Source organism: Sciurus carolinensis, chromosome 12 (genome assembly GCF_902686445.1).
Source record: "Sciurus carolinensis chromosome 12, mSciCar1.2, whole genome shotgun sequence".
Lineage (NCBI taxonomy): Eukaryota > Metazoa > Chordata > Mammalia > Rodentia > Sciuridae > Sciurus > Sciurus carolinensis.
This window is the reverse complement of record NC_062224.1, coordinates 70446589-70459282: the sequence shown is the minus strand read 5'-3', so window position 1 is coordinate 70459282 and position 12694 is coordinate 70446589. Positions and strand designations below refer to the sequence as shown.

The window sequence follows — 12694 nt, the reverse complement described above, 5'->3', positions numbered from 1 at the left end:
TTTTCTCTATTAATTTTGGGTTTGGTATGTTCTTACCTTTCTAAGAACTTGGGAGGCATTATTTATTTAGGTTGTTTATTTTGAAAGATTTTTTTGCCATGCTGGGGATGGAACCCTGGGTCCCACAGCATGCTATGCAAGCAATTTATGACAACCACATCCCCAGTCTAAGTTGTTAATTTTGAATCATTTTCTCTTTGTTTTTCTCCTCCTCCTTCTCCTCCTCCTCCTCCTCCTTCTCCTCCTCCTCCTCCTCCTCCTCCTCCTCCTCCTCCTCCTCCTCCTCCTCCTTCTTCTTCTTCTTCTTCTTCTTCTTCTTCTTCTTCTTTAAAGTAAGCACTCATTGCTATAAACTTCCCTCTTAGTATTGCTTTTGCTGTATCCCACAGGTTTTGGTATTTGTGCTTCCATTTTTATTTGTTTCAAAGAATTTTTACATTTCCCTTCTGACTTTCCCAATGACTCACTGTTTGTTCAAGACTGAGTTGCTCATTTTCCATATCTTTGTATAATTTCTAGTTTTTCTTGCTGTTAATTTCTTCTTTCATTTCATTACAATCAGAAAGATACAGGATGTGATTTCAATTTTTTTTAATGTTTTAGACTTTTTGATGAAAAGACTTTCTGATGACAAGAATGTGTATTCTCCTGCTGTTAGATTGCATTTTGTGTAAATGTCTGCTTAGAACATTTGATGGTACAGTTTAACTCTGATATTTATTTTTGTCATTGTTGTTTTTTGTGTGATCTGGGCACTGTATCCATTGGTAAAAGTAGGTATTAAAATTCCCCGCTATAATTGTATTAGAGTCCATCTTTCCCTGCAGGTCCATTAGTGTTTGTTTTATAAAATTGAGTGCTATGTTCTTAGGTGCATATACATTTATAATCATTGTATCTTCTTGTTGAAGAGTTCTAGATGTATTCCTTGACCAATATGTAGTGATCTTGTCTCTTTTTACTGTTTCTATCATTAAAGTCTATTTTCTCAGATATAAGGATAGCTATTCTTGCTTTTTTTATGATTCCATTTGCTTGCAGTATAATTTTTCCATCATTTCATTTTCAGTCTGTGTGTGTCCTTACTGGTGAGGTGAAATTCTTATAGGCAGCATATTGTTGGGTCTTGTTTTTAATCTACTCAGCCAGTCTGTATCTTCAGATAATTAAAACCATTTACATTCAGAGTTGTTAATGAAAGGTATGAACCTTTTTTTTAAATATTATTTTCTTATCCCTTTGGATAGTTTTGGTTCATTTCTTCTTCTTTTATCTTCATTATTTGATGATTTACTCTATGGATTAATGTTTTATTCTTTTCCATTTCTCATTTGTGTATCTGCTCTTCTAGTAGAATTTATACTTTCATATGGTATCATGATGGTAGTTATCTTCCACTTCTGAATGTAAGAATCCCTTAGGCATCTTTTGTAAGACTGGTCAGCTGGTCTTGAATTCCCTTAGTTTTTGCTCATCTTTGAAGGTCTTTATTTCTTTTATGATTCTGAAGGATAGCCTTTTTGGGTAATTTTGGTTGGCAGTTATTTTTTCCAGGTCTCACAATACATTATTTAACACCCTTCTGGACTGTAGGATTTCATTAGAGAAATCTACTGCTAGTCTGGGATTTCTATCAAATGTAATTTGGTACTTTTTTCTTACCTATTTTTAAATTATTTCTTTGTCTTGTACTTTTGACAGTTTGAACATAGAATGTTGAGAGGAGGATCTTTTCAGGTCATGTCTATTTGGGACTCTATAGACCTCTTGTACCTTGGTTACTGTGTCTTTCCCCAGACTAGGTAAGTTTTCTGCTGTTCTTTCATTGAATAGGTTTTCTATACCCTTAACATTTATTTCTTCCCTTCAGGTTTGCCAACAATATGAACATTTGATCTTTTAATGGTGTCCCAAATACCTTTTATGTTCTCTTCATTCTTTCTTAATTTTTAAAATTTCCATCTGAATTTAATAGTTTGAAAAACCTGTCTTCAAATTCCAATATTCTTTCTTCTCTTTGATCTAATCAGTTATTGAGATTTTCAACTGAAGTTTTGAAATCTGATTTATTGAGCTCTTTATTTCCAAGATTTCTGATTGGTTCTTTTTTTGCATCTCTGTTTCTTTGCTGAAGTTCACATTCTGCATTGTCTTCCTAATTTTATTTAGCTATTTGTTCTTTTGAAACTCTTGGATCTTTTTAAAAATCGTTCTTTTGATTTTTTTAAATCACGGATTTCATCCATTTTTGTATTTTTGGAATTTGTCACTACAGAGTTATGATCTTTAGGAGGTGTCATATTAATTTATTTTGTTTGTATTTCTTATGTTCCTATGTAAAGATCTATGCATCTGATGAAATGGATATCCCTCTTGCATTTATGGGATGAACTTACTAAGTGTCTTTCTACCAAATATGTGTCTTGGGGTATTAGTTTGTTATACAATGTTGATTTTATTTCTAACTGGATACTGAGTACCTCCCTGTTGCTTGTTTGACTGTGATTAGTCAGTTTGGGTGTAGCACATACCATATCAGAGTTGGAAAAATCCATATTTCTATGAGTTCTGCAAGAGTGGGGATACTCTACATTTCAGGAAGGTGCAATATGGATAGTACAGTGTATGGGTGCATCCTATACGGTTACTCCTATAATGGGAGTAGTCCCCCTATTGGATAATGGGGCTTCCTTAGCGCCATTGATATTAGCTCATGACTTGAATGAGTCTCTGATATTGACTGCTCCAATAGTGGTAAGAGGCTTGAAGCCCTTGTTTTCTGAACACATACTGGTGCAGGTCCAGGTGCTTCACAGAGAAAAGTGAGGTGGGAATCAGCACTCTCTATGTGGCACTAATGTCCAGTTTTGTAAGCAGTGTGTGATCAAAGTGCATGGACAACTAATGCCAGGGACCCACATAAGGATGGTGGAAGCAAATATTGTGTTATTCTGTCTGTTGTCACTGTGGGCATGCCTACCCAGGAGCAGGACCTCAGACCCCCACTCTCACCCTTAGCTCTGCACAACTGGGGACTAAAAAATGGTCAGGGGCTTTTCTCTCCCAATTCTTTCAGTTGTAGTGCCTGCCAGGAATCAATCAGGAATGGGTCACCAATGGACCCAGGAAAAAATTCTTAGCTAGGATGGTCACAGGAAAGAGCAGAAGTGGAATGTAAATGGTGCTGGGCGGAGTTTCTCTCCAGAACTTATTAGACTGTGCATTTTTTGGACAAGACTATAGCCAGAAGCAAAGCAACATTGTTTGAAAGTACCTCAGTATGTCTCTGGTTGGGGAGCAGTGGAAACTCAGAATTCTTTCTTCATTTTTGTCAGCAACAGGTGTCTGGCTGCAGCCCTGTGAAAGGCATGGTAAGAACCACTTGGACAATTACCATCAATCCTGGCACTGGAAACCACATGTGACTGGCCATGTCCCTGGTTTTAAAGAGCAAGCTCCTGGATCTCCTGGTTTTGTGGACAGCACCTTTCTCTCCCCTTAGTGCTATTATATCTGTTCTCCAATGTGTAGCACTCTCAGTAGGTTTGTGTCAAAGTCACTCTATTGAGCTAAGTCTGGCCTGGGAAACAGGCCCAAACTGAGCCAGTGCAGTGGAATATCTCTGTTGTTCAAGAGATGGGAATATGCAGGGATTTATGACACCTAAAGTGATCCAAATTCAGAGAATAGGTCACTTCCCAAGATGGCTACTGACTACAGCATCCTGGAAGTTTGCTAGAGATGGAGTTAAATCCTTATCCAGTTTCCAGGCTACTATGTGGATTTCAGGTCTCTTGTCTATTAGACTGTAAGTCTGTAAGGACCGCACAGTTTTACAGCAGCTAGGATTGTCAGTATCTGCCCTGATAAAGTTTACTGAAACTCTTACCATTACTGCTGTGGAGGGGAGACTCCCCCTCTCCTGACTGTGGATGTCAGGTGCAGGGATATGTTTCTTGTACTTTGTTGCTGGGCCAGATCTCTGGATTTTAAAAGGTTTTCATTTCTCTACTATTGAATTCCAGAGTTCTCTCATGGTCACACTCTTCTCTATAGATACCTATACACATGTTGCTTGTTTCTTTATGGAGAAGCAAATAAGTGGTGTGGACATCTAGTCAGTCTTATTTCCCATGGAGAGATTATTTAAAGGATCCTTCATCATCATGTGAATACACAAGTGACTATACTTATTTTACATTTAGTTTAAGCAATTTTACAACATCATGATTATCAGCTTTTTATTGTATTTTTGCTTCATTCCCCACCTGGGTTCAATTTATGTCATATTATTTCCTAGTGGATTGCGCTCCATCCTCTAAAACAGATTTGAGAATCATCACTAAAAATTGCATTCTGTTGTGCTAGTTAGAGTGCTCATTTCAACTAATTAACTTAAGAATGAGAACAAATATTGCTATAGTTTGGATCTGGAATGTTTCCCAAAGGTCCATGTGGTAAAGGCCTTGGTTCTCAGTGAGATGCTATCGGGAGGTGGTGGAACCTTTAAGAGATGGAGCCAAGTGGGAGATCATTGGCGGGGCATGCTCTTGAAGGGGATTGTGGAACCCTGGCCTCTTCCTCTTTTCTTTATTACTTTCTGGCCATGTGATGAACAGTTTACCCTGCCTTGTACTCCTGCCATGATGTGCTGCTTCACTACAGACCCAAAGCAACAGGATCAACCAGTCATGAACTGAAAACTTCAAAACTATGAACCAAAACAAATCTTTTCTTTTGATTGCTCTCAGGTGATTGTTATCATGGAAAGTTGACCAACACAAATATTTTCTATTGGGGATTCCATCGATTTGGGAAAAAAAAAAAGAACTAGTTTTCTGGGAAGGAGCCATTAAAATTTCCTCTTTCAATGAAAACATTGTGTAAGTATGGCTTTCTGGACCAGTTCCATATGAAGCCAAAGAACTGATGCTTGGAGTTGTAGATACACAAAGGGTTTTTGAATTCTTTATGGAACAACTCTGTGTGCCTCAGACAATCATTATCATCAAATAGTTATTGAGTGCCTTGGACATCTAAAGAATTTTGACATAGTATATCTGATGTTTAAAAGGAAACACTTTTTTTGTTATGTATTAAGACATATAATCAAAATGCATATTACTGAAAATAGAGTTTTATTAAACATGCTTTTATGTCATAGACCTTTATGTTATAGACTTTTTGCTCTGTGGCTTATGTGTTTCTCTAGAGATCTGTGATTTGAGAGACTCTGGCCAAGATGGGCTGTGCTTATACTTCTAGAATAGCTAAATTTTCTTCTTTGTTTGCTGTGGAGTCTCTGCAAGTCTTCAGATGTCTAGCACTTGGCACCTGCAAGGCTAGAAGGAGACAGAAGATAAACATATTTTGTGAAATGTGGTGTTAAGGTTTGGTCAGCAGTGCTCTGTGGCCTTAGGGACTGAAATCCAGTCTTTTCTTGGTGATCATTTGCTCCATATGCAGAGGCATTTGTGGATAGCAGTCCCAGATGGCAAATTAAGGGTGTTACCATGGGCAGAGCTCAATGGGAGAGGAGATTGGTAAACAGAGAGTAGACCTAAGTGACTGACCAATGACCACAGAGCAGGACAGGGTCTTGGTGAGAGAGACCAGCAGGAGACTCACATGTACCCAACTCTGGGTTCACTCTAAGTGCTTATAAGCTTCAGTCAATTGTTGGCTCACAGCCAATTGGCATCACTTCATACTATTTCCTCTAGGCCTGGACTGGGAAGAACAATGGAGCTGTATTTTGGATGCTTTATCCTTGAATGATCAGGGCAACTTTCATACATAATAGCTATCTGTGAAATCTCTTTTATTTAAAAAACAAGAAAATGCATATTCCATGTTAACTTTCTATTTAATATTCCATAAGCTATTAATTAACTAGTTATCCATAAAATGCTATTTGTCTTCCAGAAATGTATTCTTTTATTATGTTCATATATAAATGTACATATGCATGTATATATAGGTATATAGCACATATACATATGTAGTATGTTTGTGTTTTTTATCCTGTTTATAAAATGTCGCCCCAAGAGGCCAGTGTTTATGACTGGAAAGTGGGATTGAACAGTCCAATTAATTCTTTATTGCAAGGTATGAGATACAGAAATGTGAAATTAACAAAGCACTGATTTCCTGGGTAGAATCATAATTTCATTGCTTGGGAGTATTTGTACATAGTAGAGGAACAACCAAAACATTAGCTCTTATCTGTGAATACTATTTTAGGGTCATTTAAATCTAAACAGTGCAGGTCAACTAAAGAAAGCTTGCTAAATATTCTCATACAAATGGGGGAGATTTCCATCCTGTTTCTTCTTAGTCAGAATATTCAAAGGGGAAGTTTTGCATTTCAAATGTTTGTCTGTCATTTAACCAAATACTTTGAATGTTTATTATGTGCAAAACCATGTATCATACCAGGCACTAAAACTTTTCCCTTGAATCAAAAAATAAGGGGCCTCCGGCTGTGGACGCTTCCGTTCCTAGTGGGGCCCATCTTGGAGGTAGGTATATGGGTTTGTGGGGACGATCCCCTCCGGGAGGAGAGTCAAAATGGGCTTACTGAGGTGGGCTACCTTGATTGTTAATTCCCTGCCACCCAGCACCTCTGTCCTGTGGTGTTGAGGGTCTCTGCCTGGAGGACTCGGGTAAGATAGTGTGGAGATTACCTTCCCCCAAGTAGATCCGAAGGAGCAAGGTGCCTGAATTTGTGTGTCTGTTTGTGGGCCCAGGACTCAGATGCCGCCTGTGCCATACTCTTGTATCATACTCCTCGCTTGAGCATATTAGACATTGTTTTTCTAGTCGGATTACAGAACTCGCCTATTCTGGCTTCCTGGACCTCAAGTTTTGAACTTGATGGACTCTTTGGGTCCTTCTTTCTCGTTAGTGCTGGGGATGGAACCCAGGCCTTCCGTCATGCTAAGCACTGCACTCTACCATTGAACCCAGTCCTTCGTTTTCACAAATGAGACGGAGACCTAAAAAGGCCTATGGGTGCAGCTACCAGGATCACTTTCTTCCCCAGGGTTTTCTATAGACCTTCTCATGTTGGACAATGTGATTCATCAGAGAGAGAGTCCCTCCTCCTCTTCCTATCCATGAGCCACTCTTCCCAACTGCTCTCCCATCATCCACTGCCCTCATGTCTACCATACTCCTGAATCTGGATTTTGGGGGATCTCCACCCAAAAAGGCATTAGAAGGGAATGCCAAGCATCGAAAGTTTGTTAAGAAGCGCCGGCTCTTGGAACAGAAGGGCTTTCTCAATAAAAAGAAGCAGACCCCTAGCAAGGTGACTAAGTTGCACTCAGAACCTCCAAAGAAAGGGGAAAATGTGAGAGTGGATGGCACTTGGAAGATCCGTCCCCTTTCAAGAAAGAAGACACCTGCACCCAGCACTGGGTCAGGATTGTCCTTGGATAAGAAAACTGCAGTGCCTTGGCTGACCCCTGCACCTTCAAAGAAGGCTAATTCTGTTGCAGCTAAAGTAGATTTGCTGGGGGAGTTCCAGAGTGCCCTTCCAAAGATTAAGAGCCACCCAACTCGCTCCCAGAAGAAGGCCACCCAGAAGAAGAACCCTCCTCAGAACAATGCCACACAGAATTTCACCAGAAGTCACTTAGAAAATAAGTGCTCTGGAGCATCCCAGAAATTGCCAGGGAAGATGGTGGCAATTGACTGTAAGATGATGGGCACAGGACTCAAAGGGCATGTTAGTTCCTGGCTCGATGTAGCATTGTCAACTATGATGGAGATGTGCTTTATGATGAGTACATCCTTCCCCCCTGCCACATTGTGGACTACCGAACTACATGGAGCAGAATCTTCAAGAAGCACATGGTGAATGCTACACCCTTTAAGATTGCTCGGAGCCAGATCTTGAAGATAATCTTGGGGAAGATTGTGGTGGGGCATGCCATCCACAATGACTTCAAAGCCCTGCAGTACTTTCACCCCAAGTCCCTCACCCGAGACACCTCTCAAATACCCCTCCTCAACCGGAAAGCCAATTGCCCGGAGAATGCCACCATGTCTCTGAAGTGCCTCACCAAGCAGCTGCTACATCAGGACGTACAGATCGGGAAAGGTGGACATTCCTCTGTGGAAGATGCCCAGGTCACCATGGAGCTGTACAAGTTGGTTGAAGTTGAGTGGGAACAACACCTGGTCCAAAATCCCCCAAAAAACTAGCAACTGTGGGGAGACAGAGGCAACATCCAGGAGAAACAGGGCCGCAGACCAACACCTGCCTCTTCCAGTTTCACATCTGCAGAAGCTAGACCTGTTGGGGAGAGACACTGTACCCCAGGCTTAATACCCATTGAAATTTCAACTCAGCTCTTGTGTCCTGTATCTGGTTAAGTGTCCCATGGAAGTGGGAAACCTTCATGTCAGATTCCAGCCCGAGACTGCTTACTTTAAATGGTGCTAACCACGGGTCCCAGGATTCTTTGTGCCAGTCAAACTTTTTGATTTCCAGGACGGGGCATACTGGGGAATATAGTTTCCTACATTACCTTATCACTAGGTAGCCATATGCCTCTTGTATTTCGGAGATGGGTTGGGGGATCGCCCAGGTTGGCCTCCAACTCCTGGACTCAAGCAGTCCTCCTACCTCAGCTTCCTGAGTAACTGGGAGTGTAGACCTGTGCTACCATGCCCAGCATTTTTTATCCTCATGTAATTAACAGCATCCCTTTTACTTTCAAAAGTATCCTAATTGGATACTGGAGTGTATGGTCACGTTACATATCCAAGACTCTGCTTTGGTTCAGAGTCTGCATCCAGCCTGCCAGGATATCACCTGCCAACTTCAAGAAGAGTCACTATTAGTGACTTAAGGTTATTAGTTCTTAAGGTTAGAAGGCAATGAGGTAAGAGTATAACTTAGAAATCAACTTTTCTGATTTAGGCAAAGGAGTCTCTTACCTAAAATAGTAGAGGATTTATTTAATTTAGGTTCTACTTGGAAGATTGAAAATGGATTTATGTGGTTTTAATGTTTTCAGTTTTTGTTTTGTTTTTTGTTTTTAGTCTTTTACCTTACTAAACCAAACCTCTAAAATTCAAATGATCTCTTTGATAAATTTTTACAATGGAAAAAAAAATAAGGAAGAGATAATGAGTACAAGAAATAAGATATGCATTAAAATTAGGGCAAATTATTTTCAAGTGAAAATTATTATGGTACCAGAAACATACTTTTAATTGATAAGAACTTCATACAGAAATATAAATAATATAAAAAACATAACTCAATAATTAAGAGCACCCCAAATCAATCAGGTTTAAATTCTGGATTTGCCATTAACTTGGTGTGTGGTGTTGGACTAGTCACCGATTCTCCCTGGACTTCTATTTGCATATCTGTAAGATGGTTATAATAATAAGACCTATCTCACAGGGTTGTTCTAAGGACAACATGAGTAAGTTAATATATGAAAAGCACTTGCCTTAATATTGGGGTTATAATAGCATTGAACAAATACTCTGTATTCCTCCTCCTGCTGTTATTACTGTTATTATGATGCTTACACCATTTAATCATGAAAAGTGAATCTTAAATGAAATTTGGCAAGAGAAGGGAAAATGGGTTAAAAGAATGAGATGGTGACAGTAAGAATGTTGTTTCCACCTGAGAAAAGACCCAGAAGCAAATGCTTGGTCTGGGAGGCATCAGAATGTAGCACTGTCCCCCTCCGTTTCTTCCTCATGTCCATCATTTCTAAACCTCTCCAGAGACTTAGAGAATCCCTTGGTTCTCTCTGTTAGAAGGAACCAGTCAGCAGCAAATTGCTATTGGACCAGAACATGAGAGTCTCATCCAAATTGTTCCCTCCATGGCAAAGGAAGCTCATTCCTTAAGAGGAGAGAATTTGGCCCTGTGATTCTATTAAAGAAACACATCTTTTACAGAAACTCAAATTCCAAGGACTTAATTATTATGTTGTAAATTCAATAAAATTATATTTAAAATTTTTTCTCTTAGACAATAACATCAACATTTTTTTCTACAATAGGATGACCAACTGAAATCTACATTTTACATGATGACACTTTTTTGTTTTTTATCATGTGCTTTTTCCTGAAATAGTGTGAAAACTGAATGTGTCACCTCTGGAGATAAGACAAAGTTTAAAATTTAAATCTGGTCAATTCAATGGCTACCTCTTCCAAGACTGTAATTAAACAGCAAGAATATCTTAGTCAACTGTCTGAGGTTGTATACTTATATATGCAGAATTTCCTGGTACCCTTGCTGACTTTAGTATTTCAGTGGGAAATTTTTATGTTTCAATGTTTTCCAGTTTTCCGGCCAACACTCAATTATCTACCCCAGTGAAAGGAAAGGAGAAAAAGGATTGGAACATGAAGTAGGGCTTTTGGGGTTCTGATTTCAGTTGCCACTCACTTAGCAAATCTGTGTGACCAATGGCAAGAGTCCTGCCATCTGAGATGTTAGAGTGTTCACTGAATATAATTGTGAACTTGGACAACACAAATCATTGCCTATTACTGTGATGTTCTGATATTCACAGTGTTGTCTCACATAAATCTTATCTATTATAAAATATACCTTATTTATACTAGAGATGAATAAGTGTATTACTGAGGTGATGTTTTTGGCAATTCTAATATATATTGAGTGAGTGACTTCTGTGAATTATATTAGGTTAAACATCTTGTAGATGTTTCTTCAGTTAAATTAATCCTTAGAAAAATTAATACTTTGAGATTATTATTTTTACTATGCTCACTTTACAGACTAGAAAACTAAGGCAAATCGAAGTTAAGTATAATGACAAAAACACATAGGTGTCTACAGAGATCCATTGTTTTCTTCTTTCCAAATAGATTCTTTGATTTTTTTTTTAAAATTTGTTTTAATTAGTTACACATGACAGTAGAATGCACTTTGATACATCATAAATAATGGAGTATGACTTCTCATTCTTCTGGTTATATAGTTATATATGTACATGGAGTAATAATGTCTGATTTATTCTACTATAGGAGTAGGAAATATTCTTTTATTTTTGGCTGACTACTTAGGATAAAGGCTACCCTTCTCAGCTTTTCTTGCATTTTGATGTTGTCATAAGGTGTCTGCTCAATGGGATTGTCTCATCCACAGCCCAGTTGTGCCAGGGCAGTGGGGTAGGTTGCAGACAAACCAGAGAAAGTACTCAGAGACAGCATTGGAGGCATATGATTCACTGGGGAAAACTTACAAGAGATAAGTGACTGTTGCAAAGAGAGTTCAATGGTAGCAGACTGAACAAATAGCACCTCTTGTCTGTCAAAGTGCTTTGCCAAGCAAAGCCTCCTCTCCCTCATAGTGTTTTGTTCAGAGACAGGTGACTGAATGAATGACAAGTGTTCTTCCCACAGTTCTGTGCCCATTCCCACAGAGAGGGGGTTTCTATGTGATAGGTTGAAGAAGCAGTGACATCATCAGTAATAGTTTGCTTAGTTTGCTCGTCTAACCATCATCCCAAGGAATGACTATTCCAATGTACATGCAAGAAGGTCACTTTCTACAGAGATAACTCCAACTTACCTTCCTTCCCACTGTGTCATTGTCTTTCAAGATAAGAGAAAGCCATAGTTCTTCAAGATAATATGTATCTGGATACTCTGGTCCAGGCTTGCTCTCATGGTTCTCTTCACTTGGCTGGGTTTTTGGGAACAGAAAGGGGCATTCAGGAACATGATGTTTTACTGAACTTTGCATCAGGGATGATGCAGGGATATAAATGAAAGGATTGTGTGATGAACCATAAGGAAGAGGGCCATGCCCTTAGAGGGTAAAAACTGCCTTTTAATGACATAAGGTTAGGCCTTTGTGCCAATCCCTTATCAACTAACTCCAGACTTTTATATGAGAGAGAAATGAAGCAATCTAGTTTAGGACACAGATCTTTTTGGTTAGAATTGAACACCATCTTGACAATGTGAGTATACTGCCTAAGGTCTCACAGCTAGTAAGTGGCAAGGCTGAGGTCCAAATCCCAGTTAGCCTGATTTGAGAGAGCACAAGTCCATTGCTGTAATATTATCCTGGCCCCAGAAGTAAAGGGAGGCTCCTCACTCTAAAATATTAGATACTTTCAATAGGTATGCTCGATCCTGGAATACAGTTCGTATTTTCTTTCCAGTTAGGCAAGCTCCTAATTACATTTTACTCTGGCTGATATTAAATTGGGTTCTATACCTCAAGCACATGCACATAATTTTTGGCAAGAGGAAGAGTCCCTAGAAGGCCTGTCTGACCTTACATTTTTGTTGCAAATGCCTGGACAACATGGATAATGCACACCAAAGCTCTCAAAAAATTAGATTTGCATGAAAATGGTTTCCAGCTGCTTTCTTCATTTGCATCGAGTGAGGGTTTGCTCTTTGGCTTGCTGGGGTCTGTATCTACAGATGAAAACTGGATTGCCAAGGGCCCAAATTACATTGTCTGTGTAATTCAAATGTTAAAATCACATAGCATTTTCTTGGCTATTTTAAATAAATGAATTTTAGGTCTCAATTATCTGCAAAATACTTCAATTCTACAACAACATTACAAATAAGATGATGATGAACTATACTTTGTTTTTGAAGCTGATGATAGCAGGGAGGATGGAAAATAATCATTATTCACCTTTAGTTTAATTTCACAACTCAA

At 39.0% G+C, this 12694-nt stretch overlaps 1 pseudogene; it reads left to right on the top strand.

The window, feature by feature from the left end:
- Positions 1–7104: 7104 nt before the first annotated feature.
- On the top strand, positions 7105–8238 carry LOC124962426 (interferon-stimulated 20 kDa exonuclease-like 2; annotated as a pseudogene).
- The last annotated feature ends 4456 nt before the right edge of the window (positions 8239–12694 follow it).